This window comes from Micromys minutus (assembly GCF_963924665.1).
Source record: "Micromys minutus genome assembly, chromosome: 26".
In the NCBI taxonomy this organism is placed as follows: Eukaryota; Metazoa; Chordata; class Mammalia; order Rodentia; family Muridae; genus Micromys; species Micromys minutus.
Genome location: NC_137961.1, coordinates 2,577,799 through 2,596,673, shown reverse-complemented (window position 1 = coordinate 2,596,673; position 18,875 = coordinate 2,577,799). Strand labels below are relative to the sequence as shown.

Sequence of the window (18,875 nt, the reverse complement as noted above, 5' to 3'; positions counted from 1 at the left end):
AATGGGGGCTGTCCTTAAATCTGATGTCTGCCTGTGGACCCTGTTTTCATGTGCCCCACCCCCAGTTTTATAACCCACTGGTTTTAATGCTGACTGCCAGTGGAGCAGTGGGGTTAGGAACTAACTCACGGAGTCCAATAGGCTCAGTATTTGAAAGTACACACACAGGTGCTTTCAAGTCTAGCTCTTTCTTTGCTCCAGCTGTGCAAGTCACCTCAGTATTTCTACCAGCCAAATGAATCCACATATAAAAGAGAGCGCATTGTCTTCTTTAAGAGCTAATTTATAAGCCGGTGCTCACCTATGCAATTATTTAATGCAAAATGTTGACATAGGATCAGTACATTTGCCAATATAGCAGAAATTTTCCATTAATTCCTCAATACGGAAGAGAAAGGCTTGGAACTCAGGGGAGTCCATTCTTGGCCCATAATTCCTACAAGAACCTTGCGGGTATAGCTTCCCGTTTTTCCAGCAACCCAACTCCTAACTTACCAAATTGAGGACACAGCCTGGATTGTTGAGGTTCAAAGTTCCCTTATCTTTGGACATACAGTGGCCAAATTTTCCTAGCAGTGAGCTCTTGATCTTTCCTGCAATAGCGCAGTCAACATACAACTTAAAAAGCCTCCCCAGGGAAGCCCAGCCTTCAGGTTTATTTCCTGTGCTTTCTGGCCAAATACCTCATGCTTTTCTCAACTTGCCGTCTGCTGTTTCTACACAGTGCCAATAGTTTCCAAAGGCTCAAATCAATCTAAATCAAGTCAGTTTCACCACAGTCTTACTCATGCACAGGCGCTTTCTTGATGAAGGCAATGCTATTTGGGCATCATGCCCAATTAAAAAAAATTATTTTAACATGCAAATCTTGAAAGCCTTTGTAAATATTTGCTAAACAGTTCCTCTCTTCCATGAACTGTACAAACACAATCTACACATATCACTTTATTGATTAACATAACCCTTCTTTTCATATTCGAAGGTCCTCTGCCAAGTCTGAGGTGTCCTTAAAGTATGCTTTCCTTCATAGCAGCCTGTATTTATATGGTATCTTGCTGTTCAGCATGAAGGGCTGGTTGCTTGCATGGAGACTTAGGAATAAGTATTCACATTTATTCTACAAAAGCAGGGGACCTCTGATCTAAATTTTCACCCTGCAACTGGATCCGCCAATGACATTGTAAAAATGGAATCGAGGGTTCCTGCAGGCTTCTGTCCTTGGGGAAGATAGAAGGGCTCCTGTTCATCTCTGGCTTGAGTAAGGCAGAAAGACTGTTCCCTAAGCAAAACCCAGTGGTAACCCGAGGATGCTCTTGTCACAAGGACAATGACAGGGTGCTGTGTTCCGAGGTCCTGTGATCTCAGCTACACCCTAAATCTGTATGCTAAAATGAGACCATTGATGAAGAGAAGAACTTAATGTAAAATCTTTAGGTCATTGGATCTTAATCCTCCTAATGCTGTGACCCCTTAAAACACAGGTGCTCACAGTGTGGTGACCCAAGCATAAGATTATTTTCATTGCTGCTTCATAACTGTAATTTTGATACTGTTATGAATGATTGTACACATACACATACATATATATACATATATACATATACACACACACTGTAATTTTGCTACTGCTATGAATAATTGTATACACACATACATATATACATATATATATATACATACACACATACACACACTGTAATTTTGCTACTGTTATGAATGATTGTACACATATATACATACATACATACACACACATATACACAGGTTGAAAGCTGCTGCCTTTGGAAGAGTATCTGAGCTCAGTGACCACAGGTATGGTTACTACCTATTGTGTTGTAGTTGTGGCAAACATGGGGCTTAGACTACAAGACCCAAATATGTCACTTTGCTAAAGTGCTTTCCTGAGCCTGGGGCCTTGAAACACAGGTGGTAATTATGTTGTTGAAAATGAAGTAGGTTCTGGACAGTAACGAACACAGAGTTAACCTTGGACTTCAAGACTCTCAAAATCAACCTAACTATATGCAAAAGATTATCCAAACAGATGGTGTTTAAGCTCATGAGAAAAGCTGAAAAAAAGACAGTGTGTGCTCTGAACTCTAATTCATAGGAAGGAACATCTCTGGGTTTTCCCTCAGAGAAGAATTATAGGAGTCTTTTAGACATGTTTCTGTTTAAACTTAACTTCCTGTGGGGAAAGACACCATTCTGTGAAGTGAGTTTGATTAAGTTAAAGCAAGTTGCCTCTCACTTCAGGCATGGTTAAGGCAAAACCTTTCTATAATAAAAATTATTCAGAAATTTCATGCCAATGCTTCTGACGTAACGTGTACATGGTCCCTGGGTCCAGCCCGTTGTTTGCGGTCATTGGTGTCCTGGGCACCAGTCAGACTCCAGGACAGGTAAGCCCACTAGTGCCACCATGTAGCCAGTGACACATTACTGAGAAAAGGAAAATTTGAAGCCAAGTGTCTTGTTCGCTGTATTGGAAAAATTAAAAAAAAAAAAAAAAACCTGGGTGAAAAGGGAGAGGGGGACAGAACCCTGGAGGCCTTTCACGATGAGCAACTTTGTCTGACATCAAAAGAACTCCCACTGCTCAGTCTGATGGATGTCTCTTACGACTAGACATGACATGAAGTGATGTCTGGATTCCTGCTCTATGGTCAGAGGCTGTCAGAATGGAAACCCGACATTTCCATTCCTCTCAAAACCCTAAAGACTTGTCAGCAGTGGCTTCCGCTCCACACTTGAATTCTCATGTGACTCAATACCATGAAAGCCAAATGCTTGCAGTAGAACGCATACACACGCATACACACACACACACACACACACACACACACACACACACACACACACACACACACATCCCATCAGTTTTCCTGCGTTTTTCTTTTTAACTAATAAAAGTGGAACGATGTTGAAATGCTTCTTTTAAAGGCCCTTAATGTAAAATTCTTTTGTGGAAATGATCTTGGAAACATATCTGTCTGGAACAGCCACACTAACCTTTGCTCTTGGGATCCAGGGAAGGTAAGAAAGGGTTTTCCTGTGAATGCTTGTCGGGGCCTTAGCCTTATGCATGCTGAGAACGTGCTTCTCCGTTGAGTTCGAGTTCCATATGTGTTTTCTAAATGGTTGTCAGGGTCATCTCTATGCTAACAATGGACTGCAAGACCCGACACCGGGAGTCCCCTGTCTCGTTCTTCTATCTTACCACTTAGTTCTTAAAGAACGTCTACCTGATGAGCAGGTTCTATGGACCGTACATATCGCTGACGTGTTTGTTTCCCTCCTGACATTTTAGATAATTCCCATGCCTCCCTGTGGGTTGATGTCTACATACAGGTGAGGCACGGCACAAGATAAGGCAAGGCGGACGATTGGGCAGTGAAAAAGAAAGGGGGAACAAAGTTTTTGAGAGGTGGGAGAGATAGGAGAAGGGAGAAGAAACAAAGATGGAGGATGAGAAGGATGACCGGACCTACGTGGCTTTAAACAGCCACAGGTAGCTATGAACATCTTATAAGGGATGGGTTATTACAGGACAATTTGTCTTATCTAGGTGGGCAGTTTACATCAAGATAAATCGGCTCTGAGTTTATTGTGTAGACATTTTGTATGCTGGGGGTGTGAGCAGAGTCTGAGCAAGAGACTTCGAGATAGGTGGTGTCTGCATGGGGCTGGTATGGGGAACTATTTAACTCAGTGGTGTTACTGCCATGTTATCTGTTCAGAGCCGACAAGCTGTTTGCAAAGACAATGGTATTGGAATCTCTCAGTTAGAACTTTTATCCTTCCATGAAACTCCTATCCAAGCATGTTCTGCTGGACAAACTGCCCTGCCCTGGAGCCCATGTGTAAATGCTCTCTGCCTTGCTACTTTGAAACCCATATCCCCTCTCTGCCTTTTGTCTGTCTCTCATGCAAACCATTCATCTCCTTTGCTATTTTCCCTTCAAATGTCTTCTATGAGACATCTTGGTTCAGACTCTCTTTAGGACCCTGTTGCTCCTTCTAGCGCTGCATTATAACATTTCAAGTTCTTTTGGCTTCATCAAATACATGGCTATGTTCTGTATTAATAAAATACTCCCAAGGTCAGAGCATGGCCTCTTAAGCTTTTTATCTCCCTCAAACCAACTGAATATTCAAAGCGAGGAGAGCGTAATCTCAAGAGATGTTGGATCACCTTCTCTCTCCCTCCCCCTCCCCTTCTCCCTTTGACCTTTTCTTATCTGGTTTGGAGGGTATTAGGGGCTGAACTTAAGACCCTACACATGCCAGGCAAGCGTTTAACCTCTGATCTGTACCCCCAGTCCCCATAATGCACATCTTCAGTTCCCCATGCTTCTCCATGAAGAAAACAGTATTTTCTATGTCCCCTGATGTTAGGGAGCAGAGCAATGCAATTTGCTGGCACAATTGGATATGTCTCAAGAGAAATGAACGTGCAGTCTTTTACTGTAACCTTTATCTATCTCAGAAGCTGAGTCAAGGGAGAACATTAGAAACCGGTGTTATAGAGAGAGTCCCGAAGGATGCTGGGAGAGAAGGACCCCATGCAGTTGTGTAGATCTCACAATGCACTAAGGACAGATGCACTGTGTGGGGTAACATTTGATCTCACATTTGGGATCCTTTTTACCACAGACAATATGCTTTTAAAAACAAAGAATTTGAAATAAGGATGTCGGGGCTCTGACTATAAGGAAAGATGGAGTCGTGCGTGCTCTTGGAGGGTACAACTGCTGTGGCTGGAACACTGAGTGTGCCCGAGTTCTCTGTCACAGACTTGGTCTGCAGCTAGCACTGCTGGGAACTAGTGAGAACTCTCTTGCTTTCTCTTATTGTGCAGTGCTGGGGAGTCATTCCAGGGTCACATCTACAGCATCACTGACATCTTCCTTCTGGGCATGGGAACCCTCCGCTGTGGGCTCTTGTTCCCTGGGAGCTCCTGCTGAGAAGACTGTGGGACTGCTTCCCTCTCCTCCTCTTTTCTTTTCCTTCCCGGGAGAGTGCTTTGTGCAGTGCTGCGCCCACACGTCCCACCCATGACACGTGGCCTCTCCAGGAGCCCAAAGCAAGGAAGCCAACACATCGTAGATGACAACTGCCAACACTGTGGGCCCAGGTAAACCTTTCCATGTGTCGATCTCCTCAGGTAGCTTGTCAGGGTGACAAGAAGCTGACTAACATATGGGAATGCTCGAAACGGCCTGTGTGCACATGATCCAAAGACGTGACAGCATTCCGTTCCACAGCTGCAAGTAAGTCGGTATGCAAAGTCAAGGGCTTCCTGAGTATGCAGCGACTGTTGAACAAAACATCTTAGTTTTTACTTTTATTTTCTGAATGGTTTACACTCTACGTTTTCAAGAAAGGTTGACAATAACCTACCTACTAAATATTAGATCGCATGAGTATGGGTTTCACGTGTGCATGTGTACGAAGCCTGAGGTCAAGAACCCTCCAGGGATCCTCCTGTTCTGACCTCCCCCAGCTCCTCAGTGCCAGGACTGCGCACGCATTGCCACACTCAGCTCTCCTCAGTGCCAGGACTGCACACACATCGCCACACTCAGCTCTCCTCAGTGCCAGGACTGCACACACATCGCCACACTCAGCTCTCCTCAGTGCCAGGACTGCACACACATCGCCACACTCAGCTCTCCTCAGTGCCAGGACTGCACACATATTGCCACACTCAGCTCTCCTCAGTGCCAGGACTGCACACACATCGCCACACTCAGCTCTCCTCAGTGCCAGGACTGCACACACATCACCACACTCAGCTCTCCTCAGTGCCAGGACTGCACACGTGCATCACCACACTCAGTTCTCCTCAGTGCCAGGACTGCACACGCATCGCCACACTCAGCTCTCCTCAGTGCTGCCAACTTTTGTCAGGAAAGGGAAAGGATACCAGGAGACCACGGAACGCGCAGGTTTCTGTGCCCTGTGCTTTATAGTCAACAGCGAACAAAGGCGCATGTGGAGGCCAGAGGGCAACTTGGAGAGTGGGTCTTGGGTACTGAATGGATCAGGTATTTTATCCATTGAGTTACCTCACTGCCCCCAAGCAGTTACTTCTAATGCAGCTATGAGTTTCTGCGTTGAGCGAGGCACTGGAGTTAGCCATGCTGAGGGAGAAGTTACATTCTCTAAGGAGAGTCACAGGGCACTGACAGGAAGAGTCCAGGCAGAAGGTCAGAGGCCTAAGAGAGCCTGTGATATCCCTCAAAAGGAACTTGGGGTTCACAGGCTTGCCAAAGCAGGGGGCTGCTCACCTTTCCAGTCACCTGAGACAGTGCCAAGGAAAGTATGTAGACCTTAGAAAATATGCAGATGTCCTTTTATCATATCCTGGTAAGCAGGAAGGAACAAACAAACAAAAGAAAAAGAAAGGACTTCCATAAAAGCCTTGAATACCTTATCCTCCTTTTCTTATTATTATAGATTATTATTATTATTATTATCATCATCATCATCATCATCATTACTATCATTATAGATTCCCAGTCATCATCATCATCATTACTATCATTATAGATTCCCAGTGATTATTACCTTATTAAAAACCATGTCTTGGGACGGAAAGGTGGATCAGTGGTAAGAGTGCTTACTTCCCAGGCACAGGGACCTGATATCAGGTCCCAGCACCCATATAAAAACTTGGCTACCTGTACTGGGGGGGGTATGAATTGCTTATAGCCGTAAGTCTAGCTTCAGGTCATAGTTACTGGCACCATTTTAAGGGAACAAAGTGGACAGAATAGGATAGAGCACTCAGTGTGCTCCCCTAGGCTCCACATATGCACTCAGACACACATGCATATGTGTACCACACACATATATACATACATGCACATCATCCATCCCCACCACACACAAACCAAAATGAAACAAAACGAAGAGGTAGAAGACATAAAGGAACCATCATAAGGTGGGTTGCCAGAAGTGTAAGCTTCCCATAAACTCTTGTATGGCGTCAGGGGGAGTCATGCCAACTTGTTGACTGGCATTAGATCATAAACCAGTAGTCCAGGGATCGATACTGAATGAATTAATTGTAGAGGACATCCATGACTTCTCTGTATTCTGTAACCATGATGCCTCTTTGAAACAGGCACTGGATGAGGTTTTCCAGACACATGAATTCCTCAGTCATATTCTAGTGACTAAATAAAACATTATCTTCTCTGCAGAGCATCCTTTACCCTCTGTTTAATGCTCTGTGGATAACCTCATTGGCCACATGTGACTTCAATGCCCCAGTCCTTCTGTATAAGGAAAACAGGTAAGCCAGACTTTGTGGGCTTCTCTGACACAGCGACAGGACACAGTGTGCCGCAGCAATGGACTGCAGGCAGGGGGTACCCGTGGCTGATCTGAATTAGCATTTCTTTTTCTTGTTACCTCCTTAGCCCCAGCACACATCATGGTGTCCGTCACAGAAGGATTTACAGATCCCCGCTAGACGATCGGAAGGGAGGGAACACCTGAGGGCTGGGTACGTGCCAGATATTCTGTGAATTGTTCCACTATCGGTGCAGTTATCCGTCACCGCAGATGAGAAGCGTCCAAGTTGAGAATTTTAATCCAAAACATTAAAAATTTTCCAAATGTCCGAGATATTTTGATTTTTAACATGATCCCCAAATGGAAAATACCACCATAACCTCATGTGATGGATTTCAGACACGCTAAAATATTTCTTGAAATCACTCCCATACTCTGTGTAACAGGGAGTATATTAAACCAACTCAGACATACTCGACTGCTATGTTTTCTCATCATACATGTGCAGCATGTTCAGTGTTTTAAAAAGGCACGTCTAGAATACTTCTGCTGTCTATAATTTCATGTAAGAGATGCTCAAACTCCACCGTTCTTAATTCCAAGAGATCTGCTGCCCATGGCCTTTCTAGAGCAAATGGCAAAATCAGGGTTCAAAGCCAGGGATAGGTAGCCCACCTCCACTCCGGGCTTTTCCCTTTCAGTTGCTCTACGGTGAACTCTTCAGGAGTCTGGTGCCCAAGAGGCATTAAGAGATACTTTTTGACTGAGGTGTGGGGCAGGTGGAAAGAAGGGAACTCAGGCAATCATACTCAGGGAAACAAAGTATATTCTGTTCAGCCTCAGGGAACATTGTTATGCCAGCGAGTTAGGAGGAAACTGGAAAAGCAGACCTGGTAACCCATGTTCCTAACTTATTTTACCTTGGGGTTTTTGTAGGAACAACAGAGTACCCATTGCCAATGCTACGGGAAGGGTGAATGGTGTAGGAAAGGTCAAGCTATGCCCTTCTGGTTCCTGAGGCAGTTACTTCAGCAGCCTTCATCTATGACAGGCTAAGACGCTGTGAGAGTTTAATCCTTCTAGATTCCTTATATGTATTCAATAATGTGACAGATGACCTTAGACAAATGAATTGAAAAGTTGGTCCTGAGTTTACGGTCAGTAGTTGCCCAGTTTCTCCAGGTGAGATTTGGGGGTGGATTTATAGATACAAGGTGGTCGAGGAATTACCACCCACCTACCTACATTCTAGATATTTTTAAACATTTAGTCAGTTTAAACCTCAGAATCTATTTTCTCACAAAACAGTGACAGATATGATCTCCAAATCAGCCTATGGTCACAAAGCCGTGATCCAGGTGAAAACAGTGTACACACAGGAAGTATTAAACAAGTGCTCCCTAAAACTGGGAAGCAACAACATTTCTTCAAGAATGCTACTACGGAAAATTGATCTTAATTTTAGGATTGAGATGCTTGATCAATGTTTCTAAAAGGGTTAGAAAACTGATTTAGGACTCCAGGAGTCCCACTGCAGCCCTAAAATGGCTGGCTTCCATTTTACTTGATAAAGTCACTTGTTATCCGTGTAGCTAGTCATCATCAGCCATAACTTGAAAGCGAGTAAGTGAAAATTTAAAAAGTAAAAATCCAAGTGGGCGGGGTAGAGAAAGGCACTCCTGAGCAGGAAGGGGGAAAGAAGAAGGGAATACAGAGATAAGTGTTCTCTAAGCAAGACGGGGTGGGAAGGACCAAGCTCCCAGCACCATGCGCTCTCACCCTGAGAAACTAGCCTTGGCAGAGCAGGAGTCTGTCAGAGCTGATGATGCTCCAAGCTGGACCGGCCTGTGGCAAAGCCTGCAAGACCAGGCCCGCTCTGGAGCAGACACACTTGAGAAAGTGGAAAAAGCCTCAAGTGAACCACATACTGACTTCAGAGTTCTGAGACTCTAAAACGCACAGCAGCTTCAAGCCTGCCTTATCCTGTGGGGGTAGCTGCCCCTTCAAACTGTGGCATCTGTTCAACAGAATACCCCAGTGTACATGTCTGCGGAGTGCCGGGGTGGCCCCGGAAACTGCAACGCTGCTGCAGCCTCTGACGATTCTGTGCTTACGTTTTCACTTGTCTGCCCGTTCGAGTGCTCTGCGAAGCAGCACGCTTTACTGATTAAGAACACGAACTTGAAGCCAAGGACCTGTCTAGAGCTTGTCTGACACATTGACGTGGACTTCGTCTTAGCTTTCTCATCTGTGAAGTGTCGGTAGATGTCTACACTGTCCGCATCGCATACATCTGGCTGAGGATTCATTAAGTTAATGTGTTCGGGTGGGGGCGGGAATTGAAGAGCGGTGGCTGTATTTGGTGAAAACGACCTTGGGGCTGATTATCCAAGATAAGGGGACACTCGCTCTTCTCTGTAAACACCGCTGTGTCTTTCTCACTTTGTGCTATGCTTGTGATTATCACTTCTCAGTAATACAGAAAAATATTCATTAAATGTACTGAGTTTACAAGTCTAGATATCAACCTACCAATCCTACCATGAACACTTAGTCCAGAATCTACTTAGTGGGATGAGGGTTAGGTCAGTGGTGGAGCATTTGCTTAGCCTTTGGACTGACTGTTGGTACTTCACCATCATCACCACCACCACCACCACCACCACCACCACCACCACCACCACCAACAACAACAACAACAAAACAACAACAACAACAAAATCAGCCAGACCCAGCACTAAACTATCTTATCCCAGTTAAATGATGTGGAAGAATCATCTGTCTTCTGAGCAAACATCTCTACTTAGCGTGGATCTGTGTTGGTTCAAGAGGATGCTTAATATCTTATGATATTTCAGTTAAGGAAGCCATTGTAAAAACTAAAATAATGAGTGTTTGGGACTGTTAACTTAATTCGATTAAATAATATATGACTTTGTTTTTGATTTTTTATGTCCAAGACATATATTACATATAAATATGCTATAGAATACTCCAGTATACTAAATGACTCAAAGCTGTCCTGATTGTTGGTGAACTCACCAAAAAACTTAGACAAGTGAGTCAGGAAGTAGATAATTTCTCTGTCTGAATTTGCACTTCTTAGAAACAAAGTGCAAAATTTGCAAGTGATAAAACCCATTTTTATTATATTTTGACATCATAAAACAAAAAGTGGACTTTATTTGCATGTAGTTTATAGTCCCATCAGGGTAAATGCTACATGTCTGTGGGGAGAGCAGAAAGGAAGAAAAGAAACGTCATCAAGGCACACAAGTCCTAACAAACATCTGTTTTCCTTTCTCACATCTTAATAGCCTGGCTATTTTAGATACAAACATTTGTTTTGCTGACAAATGTTTCCAAAAAAGTTAGTGGAGACTGTTTCACTGAAACGGTTTATTCTTGAGCTGAACAAATTGCAAACTTCTCCAGCATCTACAGGCATCTGTGAAAATGAGCAAGCATGGCCAGCAGATTTTCCAACCATTCGGGCCATGGCCAGTATTCGGGGCGTGGGATGTGTGCTATTGCAAACCTCGGTTTCGGTTCTCCAGTGAGCACCCCCTGGCATGGTCACACTGGACCTCCTCTCACACGTTTATGGGGAGATGCCTGGAAGTTTTGTTTCTCAGTCTTTCTCGGGGAGTTCCTGCGGGAGCACAGAGTTCTGGGCTCTGCACAAGCTCCATCTCCCTTTTCAAGTCGTTTGCTCTAGTTTCTTGTGCCTTGGCAGGGATCAAAGAGGCAGAGGGAACAAATGGTTTCCCATGCAGATTGAATTCCCTCTTACACTGATTTTTCCTCTGTCACTTGAAATTTAATATTGGCAAGGTTTCTGCACATCACCTTAGCTGCTAACTCCGTCTCCAAGCAGTCAGCAAGAGCCAAGGGAGAGTCTGACCAATGTCAGTGGGGCAGAAATTTACATTTCTTGTGATCATACTAAAATGTGCTCTTAATAAATGCGTAATTAGCTTGTATTTCACATTAACTTCAAATGTGTTTCTCACCAAACACCATTTTCTGTCACCCTGATTTGCTTTATAACAGTTAAAAAAAAATTACAAGTGGAGATTCTTTTCCTAAGAATTCAACCACAAAATTCTTATCTTAGTACCTAATATTTACTGAGCATTTAATAGCTTAAGTACCTTTAGGATCCATTGTACCAAAATTGATTTCCTAACACATTCTGACTTTTAGTAACTCATCAAAAACAAGCTCGGCAAAACTGTAAGATGGGGCAAATAGAATTGACCTCAAGGTAAGTTACAAGACTGTGTATAATAATGAAATTAACACTACAAGCCCTGAGTTGCACTTGAGTATATTTGATTATGTGTTGTTTTGAAGATAATAATATTGAATAATATGAAGTTGACATATTCAGTAGGAACTGTTCTGAGAGATTTGGAACTAAAAATATGCTTCCAAGGCAAATAACTTAACTAAGAATAGTAGCTGGGTTGCAAACTATATCCATATGATTTATGTGGTAATATATATATATATATATATATATATATATATATATATATATATATATATGTTTGTGTGTGAGTGTGTATGTGTGTGTGTGTGCGTGTGAGTGTATGAGTGTGTGTGGGGGGTGTGAATGTGTGAGTGTGTGTATGTGTGAGTATGTGTATGGGTGAGTGTGTGAGTATGTGTGTGAGTGTGTGTGTGAGTGTGTGTGTGAATGTGTATGAGTGTGTGGGTGAGTGTGTGTGTATGGGTGAGTGTGTGTGTGTGTGTGTGTGTGTGTATGTGTGTGTGTGTGTGTGTGTGTGTGTGTGTAGTCACACTGTCACACTGGACTGCCTCTCCTAGGCTTAGGGGAGATGCCTGGCAGTTCTGTTTCTCACTCTGTCACATGGAGGCCCTGTGGGAGGGGAGGTCTGAGATCTGCACAAGCTCCTTTTTCAAGTCCTTTGCTCTAGTCTCTTGTGCCTTGGCGGGATCAAAGAGGCAGATATGTATGAATGGCTTGGAGCTCAGGTTCTTCCTTAAGAAAAGTTGGTTTATTTTAAAAGCTCCTTTGTGATAACACTTTCAATTTGCTAAATTATTTTTACACATTCTTTTGGACACGCATATTTGACTATGTTTATTTAAGGGTTTGTTATGAGACTCTACAATTTATACTCCAAAGCCTAAGAGATGGTGTGTTAATACAGCAAAGGGTATAATACCCTAAAATTCCTCCCATCTTTATATATTTTAAACTGAAAGAAATTATTGAGCTGCTAATTTTTTTAAGAAATTGAAAATAAATGTGTTCTATCGTTTTAAAGTCAATAAAATCATGATTTGGTTTTGACACTGTTTCACATCTGGGATTGCACGGGAAACCACAGAGCTGATTTTGGTTCAACTTTTTTTTTAATAGATAGTGCAATTCTAATTTTTATAACTACCTTTCCTCACTGGACCAACACACTTTCTCTAATGATAAAAAGCCATTTAAATGAGAAGAAAGAAATAGCCAAATAATCAAGGTTACTGAAAATATTGTATACCATCCAAACTCACAGATTTTTACTTTCCTATAAAATTCACTGAAAGAAAGGATTTCAATGGGGATGATAATTATGTAAATATATTTGGAGTAGATTGAGGTGAAATGACTTTGTAGTACTCAGAAACCCAAGTCTGAGGAAGGCTTGAGATCAGTCATCCTAACAAGGAAAACAGACACTGAAGCCAAACACACAACAAAACAACAATCACAAAAGGAAGTCAATTAAATAAATAATAATAATAAAGAGAAGAAAAGGAGCAGCCGTCTGTCTCTAAAGTAAAGTCAGTTGATGACAACACAGTCTGACTCCAGGTGACAAAAAGGAGGTGCAGGTCTCTAATGTCACAAGTGAAAGGAAGACATCACTGGAAATTCTACAAATATGGAAATGACAATGACATTTAAGTCAGGAGCACATATGGCTCTGGCTACGGCGCTTGAGAATAAGGCAAGTGTCAAAAGTCTGAGGCCAGTTGGAGCTACATGTCTCAAAAAAAAACCTAAACAGAATAAAACACAATATTATAAACAACCCTATGTACACAATTAGGTAGACGATGTGAAATGAACCGGTTTCTTCAGAGAAACAACCTGCTGAACCCCCTCATCAAGGAGATAATTTAAACAGACACACATTCCTATGAGCTAATCACAGGTCCAAGGAGAAATCACTCACTAGTAATAAATACTGTCAAATATTGAATGAGCGAACTGTCCAAATTCTCTGTACTTGTCTAGAGAACACATGCAGAAGGAATGTTTTCCAGCTTAGGCAGTGAGGCCAGCATTATGCTAATACTAAAACCAGACAAGGGCTTCTCGGGATATGAAAACTGTAGACAAGACTCTCTCATGAATACAAATGTGAAGATTCTCAGGAACCAGCCACTGAGTGAGAATGCACACAAAGGACCGTACTCTATGAGGTATGCAAGGCTGATCAGCGCTAGAAATGAAGTAAGCGCAATCCTTCACATCACCATCACATCACCATCACATCACCATCACATCACCATCCCATCACCATCCCATCACCATCCCATCACATCACCATCACATCACCATCCCATCACCATCCCATCACCATCCCATCACCATCCCATCACCATCCCATCACCATCCCATCACCATCCCATCACCATCCCATCACATCACCATCACATCACCATCCCATCACCATCCCATCACCATCCCATCACCATCACATCACCATCCCATCACCATCCCATCACCATCCCATCACCATCCCATCACCATCCCATCACCATCCCATCACCATCACATCACCATCCCATCACCATCCCATCACCATCCCATCACCATCCCATCACCATCCCATCACCATCCCATCACCATCACATCACCATCCCATCACCATCCCATCACCATCCCATCACCATCCCATCACCATCCCATCACCATCCCATCACCATCCCATCACCATCCCATCACCATCCCATCACCATCACATCACCATCACATCACCATCCCATCACCATCCCATCACCATCCCATCACCATCCCATCACCATCCCATCACCATCCCATCACCATCCCATCACCATCCCATCACCATCCCATCACCATCCCATCACCATCACATCACCATCACATCACCATCCCATCACCATCCCATCACCATCCCATCACCATCCCATCACCATTCCATCACCATCCCATCACCATCCCATCACCATCACATCACCATCACATCACCATCACATCATCATCACATCACCATCACATCACCATCACATCACCATGCTAAAGAAGAGAAGTCACACACATTTCAGCAGATGTGGAAAAAGCGCTCCACAAAATGCAATGGCCTCACTCGGGATGAAGAAGGAACAGAGAGAAGGTTCTTTTCTTGATAAAGGCCATTTATAGAGAGGGACGAGGCTCACATCCCACTGCGTGGCCTCATAGCCAGCACACAGACAGCACAAAATGGAGCCAGTGCATTATTTTTAAAAAGAAAAAGGAGGAAAAAAAAAGATGTGTAGTTGGGTCTGTGAAAGCTGGAAGTGACTATGGGTAGAGTTACGGAGGAGTTAATTGGGATTAAATATGATCAAAATGTAGTGTGTAGAATTCTTCACAAATTAATACAAGTATATGTATTTTAAATGATGCAGTTAGTCTCATACAGAGAGGGAAACTACGTAACTACATGCTTTCTCCCTAGACTAAGAACATGTAAAAGTGAACTCCTCTCCCATCCCTTTTCAATGCTACACTGGGAAGCCTAGCTGATCAAAGACAAACCCAGAGATGCATTCATGGTGGAAGAATGACTCTTTGTTCACAAGTGACAACTGTCCTCCTGGTGAATACTGAAGAATGAGTGTCTTCTTCAGATGGCAGAGAAAAACTGCAATTAGTGATCATAACAGGGTTAAAACGTAAAAAGTAACAGAAGTAAGGTTATTGCTTTCTTATCATTTATATCAGCAGGGAAGAGGGAGAGAGAGAGAGAGAGAGAGAGAGAGAGAGAGAGAGAGAGAGAGAGAGAGAGAGAGAGACTGAAGAACTATAACACCCACAGGAAAGAAACACAAGATATTCTAGGCCCGTGCATAGAAAAGTTCAGCATTGTCAAGATGCCAGCTTGTTAGCAAATTGATCTAGGAATTCAACTGAATTACAGGTGAAATTCTAGACTGGTGTGGCTCAGCCTTTGGGCTGCAGCCCCTGTGGGGTCAAAGACTCTTTCACAGGGGATGCCTGAGACTGTTGGAAAACACAGGTCCGGATGTTACAATTTACAGTAGTAGCAAAAGTACAGTTGTGAGTTATGGTTGGGGGGTCACCACAACACGAGGAACTGTATTAAAGGGTCACAGCATTAGGAAGGTTGAGAACCACTGGTCTAGAGTGATATTTTCTGACTTGAGGACTTGCTGTTGAGCTGTAGTGATCGAGACAACAGGCACTGGAAAGGATAAACCCTCACAGCAGAGGAACAGAACAGGCGGCTGAGAAGTGACGGGAGAAGTCGCGGTATAATGGAGAAACGTCTTTTCACAGAGATCCCAGAGCAACCGGAGCTCTTTGTGGAGCAATGAAGGAATCCTCACCCTTGCCTACGTCTTGCACAAGAACAAAGTCAGGGTGTATTAATGCATGTAAAGACAGAATGCAGAGCTCTGAAGCACCAGGCAATAACAAGGGAGATGTCCTTAATCATCTTGAGCTTGGCAATACTTTTTTAAATCCAATATCAAAGGTGTGATTCACCTCCAGAAAATCAAACAATCCTATTTTAAAATGGGGTACATTGCTAAACAAAGGATTCTCAATTGAGGAATACTGAATGGCCAAGAAGCACCTAAAGAAATACTCAACATCCCTGGTCATCAGTGAAATGCAAATCAAAACAACCCTGAGATTCCACCTCACAACAGTTAGAATGGCTAAGATCAAAAACTCAGATGACAGCAGATGCTGGAGAGTATGTGGAGAAAGAGAAACATTCCTCCACTGTTGGTGGGATTGTAAACTGGTACAGCCACTGGAAATCAGTCTGGCAGTTCCTCAGAAAATTGGACATAGTACTACCAGAAGACCCAGCTATTCTACTTCTAGGCATATACCCCCAAAGATGCTCCAACATCTAACAAGGACACATGCTCCACCATGCTCATAACAGCCTTATTTATAATAGCCAGAAGCTGGAAAGAACCAAGATGTCCTTCAAAAGAGGAATGGATACAGAAAGTGTGATTACATTTACACAATGGAGTACTACTCAGCTATTAAAAACAATGACTTCATGAAATTCCTAGGCAAATGGATGGAACTAGAGACTGTCATCCTGAGTGAGGAAACCCAGTCACAAAAGAACACACATGGTATGCACTCATTGATAATTAAATATTAGCCCCAGAAAGCTCTGAATACCCAAGAAACAACTCTCAGACCATATGAAGCTCAAAAAGAAAAAAGGTCAAAATGTGAAAACCTCATTCCTTCTTAGAAAAAGAAAAAATGGGAAAAGTGTGTATTCATTATATATTATTATGTAACAAATTTTATGGCTATAATAGTATTTTATAAAATAAATAAAAAAAAAAAAAAAAACAAAAACAAAAGACATGATTCACCAAAAACAAAAACAACCCCAAAAACCCAATAAGGTAAATTTCATGAAACCCTCTCTGTGATAAATCCTGTTACTAGAAACCCATGTCCTAGATTAAAAACATTTGTGGAATATGTGTGTGCCACGAGGCTTGAGGTAAACATATAAACAGAATTATTGAAACATTAAGAGAAAGACCTGATTTGAAAGCAGACAACAGTATTGCTCAGAGACACCCGGCCAAAGAAGACATATATGATTTTTGCATATGAAAACACGCTCTGCTCATGCATCGGTAGAAAACAGAACATTAAAACAAGGTACCACAGCAGTGACAATGACCAAAGGCCAAAGTGTCGACACCATGGAGTGTTGACTAAAAACATGGAGCAGCTGGGATATTGTTGGTGAGAATGCAAACGGCCAGTCACACGAAAAATAATTTCACAATTTCTACCAAAACCCACCATAACTTTGCATATAATCAGGAACCATGCCCCAAAACATCTGCCAAAAGAAAAATAGAAGAGTAGAAAACTTACATGTGCACAAACACTGTCAGCGCATAGAGAATAAACGGCTGGAGAGGACCTGGCTCGAAATGGGACATTCACAGCGTCACTCTCTCCTAGCTCGGGAGTCATTGCAGAAGAGGACGGAAAGACCATAAAAGCCAGGAGCAGTAGGTGACTACAAGGAAACAGCATTTCCCAGACACAACAGGGCAACTGCACAGCAACCGTGACAGTGTGTGCAGGACCTGGACCGTCCCAAGCCAGACGGGTGCTACCACGACCCGAGGAGCTTTAGCTTTTGATAGCTGCTGGAAGAGGAAGAGCCCGTCTTATTTAAGGGTGTGACCCCTGGGATGCCCATGATACCCCTGGACAGGCCCACCCCCTGGAGAATTTGGCAATCCAGACTTAAAGAGACGAAACCCAGATAAAGACAGGGATGGCGGACAGAGATACAGAATACGAGGCTGGTGGGCTGGGAGGCAGAGATGATCTTAGAAGGGTTGATGAATCTGTTACTTTGTGTAAGGTTCACAAAGAATAAAAATAGTATTTAAAAAATGCACAGGATGGAAATGTTGGGTCTCTACATGTTTGCCAAAACAAAACAGCAGCAGCAACAACAACAAAAAAAACCCTACAGGTTACCTTTCTGTTCACTGTACAAAATACTCAATGAAGAAGGTGGGAAAAGACATCACAGGTAAAGAAAGGCTGCACACAACACCAGTGCAGTTTCCCAGATTACAGAATACTGACTTCAGCCAATAGATGGCTTAATTCAAAAGAAACTACACCTGAAAGGGTTTTGATAAAACTATGTATTTGTTAGCTTCAATACTTATTTCTGTCTCAAAAGCTGTCACACGCCAAGATCATGTCAGAGCGCTGGGCCGCTCTGCACACCACTGTTTAAGCTTACTTGTAGCGATAAATGGGTTCTACTTCTGGGGAGAGCCAACAGGAAGAAGCCCAGACTTCGTGGGAATGACATCTGGTCTCATAATCCATGAGATGCAGGGCTAACATTTTTAAAGTTGGTACAATAGGGTAAAGTTGGAGAGAAAATGGAAGAAACAGATTAACTGAGGGGGTTAAGCATGGAATGCTCGGGGTTTGTTTGTCCCTCAAAGAACATATCAGTGGCGGGGGGGGGGGGGAGAAACTAAAAACATAGGAAACATCCATGGATGGAGAAGCTGCCCACACTAGACACACTGTTAGAAAATCCACAGTATGTCTGCTATAGGGAAGGACAGAGCTGGCTTGTTGGTTAGCCCAGTTCCCAGATTTTCAACTCTCAGCAATGTAGTGCTGGGGTGGAAAACATTGTGTAATGATCAAAAATCTTAAATTATAAATAAACAGGATAATTTATTTTCATATTCCAAGTGTGGTATGGTACTAAAGTACACTCATATTACTTATTAATAACCAGTAGTTATTT

The 18,875-nt window shown here is 42.9% G+C and overlaps 1 protein-coding gene across 10 annotated transcripts in view; it reads right to left on the bottom strand.

Annotated features, from left to right (window-relative positions):
• The window catches only part of EYA1 (EYA transcriptional coactivator and phosphatase 1), a 142,737-nt gene that overhangs the window by 63,285 nt on the left and 60,577 nt on the right, over positions 1-18,875 (bottom strand). The gene's annotated exons all lie outside the window — the stretch shown is intronic.